Below are 7,047 nucleotides of genomic sequence, written 5' to 3'. Positions count from 1 at the left end.
TTTTTGTGACTATATTTTTTGAGAAGGGGAGGAGCCCCTGCAGCTGAGGATCCTTCTTGGTTGCTCTGACATTTCTCTCACATCAAATGTGTGTGCTGAAGTGTTGGCCTCGATCGCCCAGCAGGGCTGGTTCTGGGCCAAGGAGGGGAGGTGGAATCCAGCTCTTAGGTCCGCCCTGTGATCCTGTGGTGGTCCCCTTCCTCTAGCAAATTCCTCCATGTGCCAGGATTGCCCAGTCCCTCATCCCTGCCCTACTCCGCTTCTATCCTCTGTGCCTGAAAATGCCCCCCACCCCAGAGGCTCACAGCTCCCTGAGACCCCTCAGCTCCCCTTTCTTGGTTACCTGTGCCGCACAGGGTGCCAGTTATTTGAATTAGCCGAAAATGTCTACTTGAGCATGGCTGGGGGGTGGGGAGAAGCCCGTATCCTCCCTGAGAGATGGAGGGTTTCCTGCCACGTCAATAAACAAGCAGGCCACAGTCATCAGCCTCCAGGGCGTGCAGGAAGGAGAGCAGTACCTGCCACACTGGCCCTGATAGCTGAGAGGCACAGGAACGAACAATTTCAGCGGGCTCAGCCTCCTGCCTCTTACCGTACAGGGACAAGCACTAAATTCCTTACCTTGAAATGTGTGGTTTTCATTCATTCGCAAAAACACTTTTGATGTTCAGACTACCTGCCATTTGTTGCAAACCTCTAGGTAACCTGACTCCTCCCTGCCCTCCCCCTGCCTTGGAGTAGTTTACTCAGAATTACTTGAGATGCTGTCTCCTGGGCTTAAGGTCCTAAAAATTCCCACTGAATAAAACATTGTTGTCCAGTTGCTAAGTCGTGTCTAACTCTTTGCGACTCAAACTATGTCCATTGAGTCAGTGATGCCACCCAACCATCTCATCCTCTGTCACCCCCTTTTCCTCTTGTCTTTAATCTTTCCCAACATCAGGGTTTTTTTTTTTCCAATGAGTCAGCTCTTCCCATCTGGTGGCCAAAGGGTTGGAGCTTCAGCTTCAGCATCAGTCCTTCCAATGGATATTCAAGACTGATTTCCTCTAGGATGGACTGGTTGGATCTCCTTGCAGTCCAAGGGACTCTCAAAAGTTTTCTCCAACACCTCAGTTCAAAAGCATCGATTCTTCGGTGCTCAGCTTTCTTTATGGTCCAACTCTCACATCCATACATGACTACTGGAAAAACCATAGCTTTGACTGTTCAGACCTTTGTCAGCAAAGTGGTGTCTCTGCTTTTTAATACACTGTCTAGGTTGGTCATCTCTTTTCTTCCAAGGAGCAAGCATCTTTTAATTTCATGGCTATGGTCACCACTCACAGTGATTTTGGAGCCCAAGAAAATAAAATCTGCCAGTGTTTCCATTTTTACTCCATCTATTTGCCATGAAGCAATGGGACCGGATGCCATGATCTTAGCTTTCTGAATGTTGGTATCTCTCAACTTTAGCTTGTTGTTGTTCAGTCACTAAGTCATGTCTGGCTCTTTGTGACCCCAGGGGCTGCAGCAAGCCAGGCTTCCTTGTCCTTCACCATCTCCTGGAGCTTGCTCAAACTCACGTCCATTGAGTTGGTGATGCCATCCAGCCATCTCATCCTCTGTCATCCCCTGTGGTGACTATGTTTTAAGTCGACGTTCCCTTACCCCGAGACATCCATTCACAATTTTTACCTGTTACAGGCGGAATCAGGTCCTGTAACCCTCTGCTTCATGTGTTAAAGTTCTAACCCCCAGTACCTCAGAAGGGCCTTTTTGGAGGCAATTGAAGTAAAATGAGGTTATGAGGGTGGAGCCTGATCCAACAGGCCTGGTGGCCTTAGAAGAAGAGGAGATGAAAACACAGACCCGAGGCACCCAGGGAGGACCTCGGGAGGACTCTGGAAGAAGACGGCTGTCTGCAAGCCCAGGAGGGAGGCCTCAGGAAACACCAACCCTGCCGACTCCTTCAGCATGGATTTCTAGCCTATAGAACTGTGACCACGTGGTACTCTGTTGGGGCCGCCCTGCTGCTGCTGCTGCTGCTGCTGCTAAGTTGCTTCAGTCATGTCTGACTCTGTGCGACCCCATAGACGGCATTCCACCAGGCTCCTCCGACCCTGGGATTCTCCAGGCAAGAACACTGGAGTGGGTTGCCATTTCCTCCTCCAATGCATGAAAGTGAAAAGTGAAAGTGAAGTCGTTCAGTCGTGTCCGACTCTTAGTGACCCCATGGACTGCAGCCTACCAGGGTCCTCCGTCCATGGGATTTTCCAGGCAAGGGTACTGGAGTGGGGTGCCATTGAATATACCCACCCGCACCTTTGCGCTGGTGTGTTGGCCCAATGAGCCTCCACGGTGCCTTGCACACGGCTGGGGTCCTAGCGCACAGAGTCCTGGCCTGCTCCGCACGGGCCTAGCTTCTAGTTCCAACCTTCTTCTCCAGCTAGTTTGCGAAGCACTAGGTCTCCAAGGCTCATGTTTAAGTCGGCTGGAGCGCACATTTCATTTGTCCCTAAAACACTGTTCTGTGCGGGGATTTCGTGCCCAGACTGCCGCACAGTGGCGCTGGGACTCTTAATGTGCTTGGGGCGTGCTTAGTCTCCTCCGACTTTTTTCGACCCCATGGACTGTAGCCCGCCCATGTCCTCTGTCCATGGGGATTCTCCAGGCCCGAATACTGGAGTGGGTTGCCATGCCCTCCTCCAGGGGATCTTCCCAACCCAGGGATTGAACCCAGGTCTCCCACATTGCAGGCAGGTTCTTTACTGTCTGAGCCACCAGGGAAGCCCAAGAATACTAGAGTGGGTAGCCTATTCTTTCTCCAGAGGATCTTCCCCACCAAGGAATTGAATCGGGCTCTTCTGCATTGCAGGTACCTGGGAAGCACTTGGAACCTTAATATGTGAAACGATTTCCTGGCCATTCGTTCTGTCTTTCCTGACAACCCTCAGGCAGACACACTTGGCCCTCAGCCCCGGAGGGCACACGTTTTCCCTTTTCCTGGGACTACTGAAGCTTCCCCTGGGCTTGTCCCAGAAAGTGGTGCTGGGGCTCTGGGACCACCCAGGTGGGATCTGGGACAGACGGGATGGGAGGGGGCGCTGAGTCCTGCTCCCTTCATCCTGCTATGGGGATTCATGTCACTGTAACAGAGGCTTCTGCCTGTTTCAGGGCGGTGATGAACAACAAGAGGAGGAAGCGTGCAGAGATGCACAGGCAGAGGAGTGGCCTGCTGACCCGAGGTTAGCACCTGTGGGGGAGGGGGCTGGAGCCACGGGGGAGGGGGGCTGGGACCCGTGGGGGAGGCTGGCACCATGGGGGACGGGGGTTGGCGCCACGGGGGAGGGGGGCTGGGACCCGTGGGGGAGGGGAGGCTAGGGGATGGGAGGCTGGCACCATGGGGGAGGGGGCTGGGACCCGTAGGGGAGGGGAGGCTGGCACCATGGGGGACGGGAGGCTGGCACCCATGACGGAGGGGAGGTTGGCACCTGAGGGATAGGGGCATCAGCTTCCTGGGCCAGGAGCTGCTTGCTTGCTCCCCCATCTTCCAGTGGACGAGCCCTAGGCTGCAGGAGACTCTGGAGCCCAGCCCAGCTCTGCCGGGGCCCCAGCCTGGGAACCTCTCCAAGGCAATGCAGAAGCAAGGACGAACAGCCCAGGCGTGCAACCAGAGTGAGCTATTTTAAAAAGTAACACGCAGGAGCTGTGTCTGTGACGTAGAAGCAGTCCACCTGCAAAGTGGGATAATGATGCATCTGCTGATGAGCTGCAGACGTCACTGACTCTGAGGTCACGGGTTCATATGCGAACTGCCTTGTTAAAAGTCTAGGGTTTGCTGAATTCTGTAATAGGAAAATGTAAAAATATTCAGGCTCGGGACTGACATTAAATTATTCAGATAGGAAAGTAGTGTTAAACTAGAAATATGTAAATAGAGAAAGCCTTGAAGTCATCCTGAAGATATTACCCTGTCTCCAAGGAGAGTTCCCCAGGGTGGCAGCTGAAACAAGGTTATGTGTTTCTCAGCGTAGATGCCCCGGGGCTGCTCATTTCCTAAGCTGAGTTCATCTGTTTTTTTGTTTTTTAACTTTTAATTTTATATTGGAGCATAGTTAATAAACAATGTGGTGTTAGTTTCAGGTGTACATATCCATGTATCTATTCTTTCTCAAATTTTTTTCCCATTTAGGTTGTTACGAGCAGAGTTATCGAGCAGAGTTCCCTGTGCTTTACAGTAGGTCCTTGTTGATGATCTATTTTAAATACAGCAGTGTGTATGTATCAGTCCCAAATTCTCTTACTATACATCCTCCCATCCTTCCCCTCTGGTAACTATAAGTTCTTATCTAAGTCTGTGAGTTTGTTTATGTTTTGTAAATATGGTTCAAAAGGATATATACACCCCAGTGTTCATGGCAGCCCTGTTCCCAATAGCTGAAGCACAGAAGCAACCTGAATGTCCACTGACAGAAGAATAGATAAAGATGTGGTGCGTATATGCAGTGGAATATGATCCAGCCGTGAAAAAGAATGAAATCACACCATTTGCAGCAACCTGATGGACCTGGGAACTATCACACTGAGTGAAGTGAGTCAGACAGAGAAGGAGAAGGATTTTATGGTATTGCTTATACGTGGGGTCTTAAAAAAATGACACAAATGAACTTATTTATACAATAATGCATTTGCTTTTAACAACAACCTATCTAAAAAGGAAAGTTCACAGAGACTTTAGGGTCTCCAATATGATATATATTTACAGATTTAATATATACATACAAAATTATTATGGTTATTAATACTAATTAAACATAATGGAAATCATTATATTTAAGTGTAAATAGTTATAATATGTAACATAGCATGTTTATATTCAGTTCAGTTCCGTCTCTTAGTAATGTCTGACTCTGCGACCCCATGGACTGCAGCACTCCAGGCTTCCCCATGCATCACCAACTCCTGGAGCCTACTCAAGCTCACGTCCATTGAGTTGGTGATGGCATCCAACTATCTCATCCCCTGTCATTCCCTTCTCCTCTCCCCTTCAATCTTTCCCAGCATCAGGGTCTTTTCAAATGAGTCAACTCTTTGCATGAGGTGGCCAAAGTACTGGAGTTTCAGCTTCAGTATCAGTCCTTCTGATGAATATTCAGGATTGATTTCCTTTAGGATTGACTGGTGATCTCCGTGCAGTCCAAGGGACTCTCAAGAGTCTTCTCCAACACCACAGTTCAAAAGCATCATTTCTTCGATGCTCAGCTTTCTTTATAGTCCAACTCTTACATTCATACATGACTACTGGAAAAACCATAGCTTTGACTAGACAGACCTTTGTTGGCAAAGTAATGTCTCTGCTTTTTAATATGCTGTCTAGGTTGGTCATAACTTTTCTTCCAAGGAGCAAGCATCTTTTAAGTTCATGGCTGCAGTGATTTTGGAGCCCCCAAATATGAAGTCTGTCACTGTTTCCATTGCTTTCCCATCTATTTGCCATGAAGTGATGGAACTGGATGCCATGATCTTAGTTTTCTGAATGTTGAATTTAAAGCCAGTGTTTTCACTCTCCTCTTTCATATTCACCAAGAGACTCTTTAGTTCTTCGTTTTCTGTCATAAATGTGGTGTCATCTGCATATCTGAGGTTATTGATATTTCTCCTGGCGATCTTGGCTCCAGCTTGTGCTTCTTCCAGCCCAGCGTTTCTCATGATGTACTCTGTGTATAAGTTAAATAAACAGGGTGACAATATACAGCCTTGATGTACTCCTTTTCCTATTTGGAACCAGTCTGTTGTTCCACATGCAGTTCTAACTGTTGCTTCCTGACCTGCATACAGGTTTCTCGAGAGGCAGGTCAGGTGGTCTGGTATTCCCATGTCTTTCAGAATTTCCCACAGTTTATTGTGATCCACACAGTCAAAGGCTTTGGCATAGTCAATAAAGCAGAAATAGATGTTTTTCTGGAACTCTCTTGCTTTTTTGATGATCCAGCAGTTGTCGGCAATTTGATCTCTGGTTCCTCTGCTTTTTCTAAATCCAGCTTGAACATCTGGAAGTTCATGGTTCAGGTATTGCGCATTGAGCATTACTTTGCTAGTGTGTGAGATGAGTGCAATTGTGCAGTAGTTTGAGCATTCTTTGGCATTGCCTTTCTCTGGGATTGGAGTGAAAACTGACCTTTTCCAGTCCTGTGGCCACTGCTGAGTTTTCCAAATTTGCTTGCATATTGAGTGAAGCACTTTTACAGCATCATCTTTTGGGATTTGAAATAGCTCAACTGGAATTCCATCACCTCCACTAGCTTTGCTCATATATTACACAGTACTATTTGTATATATTATATATACATGTGGGCTTCCTTGGTGGCTCAGACAGTAAAGAATCTGCCTGCAATGTGGGAGGCCTGGGTTCAGTCCCTGGGTTGGGGAGCTCCCCCGGAGGAGGCCGTGGCAGCCCCCTCCGGTATTCTTGCCTGGAGAATCCCATGGGCAGAGGAGCCTGGCGGGCTACGGTCCTCAGGGCCACAGAGAGTTGGACGCGACAGCAGTAAAGGTATGCATGCATACCTGTGGCGCCTGTGCTCCGCAGTGTCCGACTCCTCGTGAACCCGTGGACCACAGCCCTCCAGGCTCCTCTGTCCGTGGGATTCTCCAGGCAAGAATACTGGAGTGGGTTGCTATTTCCTTCTCCAGGGGATCTTCCCGACCCAGGGATTTAACCTGCATCTCCTGTGGTTCCTGCATTGCAGGTGGATTCTTTACCTGCTTTTATGTTATTATAAATGATATGATTAGTGGAAAATACTCCAGACGTATGCTCTGCAGTAAAATGGCATTAGGCGTAGGGTTTGCACATGGAGGTCAGGAGAAAGAAGACATCTTTCCTGTTCCCAAGGTCATGTTAACCCAGAAGAGCGCAGCATATGAATTAACATAGCATCTTTTTAACAAAAACGTAGCTTAACCCAGGAACAGAGGAGCCTGGTGGGCTGCCGTCTACGGGGTCGCACAGAGTCGGACACGACTGAAGCGACTTAGCAGCAGCAGCAGCAAGGTGAGAACATT

At 48.7% G+C, this 7,047-nt stretch overlaps 1 long non-coding RNA gene across 1 annotated transcript; it reads left to right on the top strand.

The window, feature by feature from the left end:
• The first annotated feature begins 2,723 nt into the window (after positions 1 to 2,723).
• On the top strand, positions 2,724 to 4,678 carry LOC147350049 (uncharacterized). The gene is made up of 3 exons (XR_015148593.1): positions 2,724 to 3,227; positions 4,175 to 4,219; positions 4,420 to 4,678. It is a non-coding gene; the product is annotated as an uncharacterized LOC147350049 (long non-coding RNA).
• Positions 4,679 to 7,047: the final 2,369 nt, after the last annotated feature.

This window comes from Bos grunniens, chromosome 20 (assembly GCF_055505025.1).
Source record: "Bos grunniens cultivar Pamir isolate PY7600 chromosome 20, Bosgru_T2T1.0, whole genome shotgun sequence".
In the NCBI taxonomy this organism is placed as follows: domain Eukaryota; kingdom Metazoa; phylum Chordata; class Mammalia; order Artiodactyla; family Bovidae; genus Bos; species Bos grunniens.
Note: the sequence above shows the minus strand (reverse complement) of the source record. Positions and strands in the feature narration are given on the sequence as shown.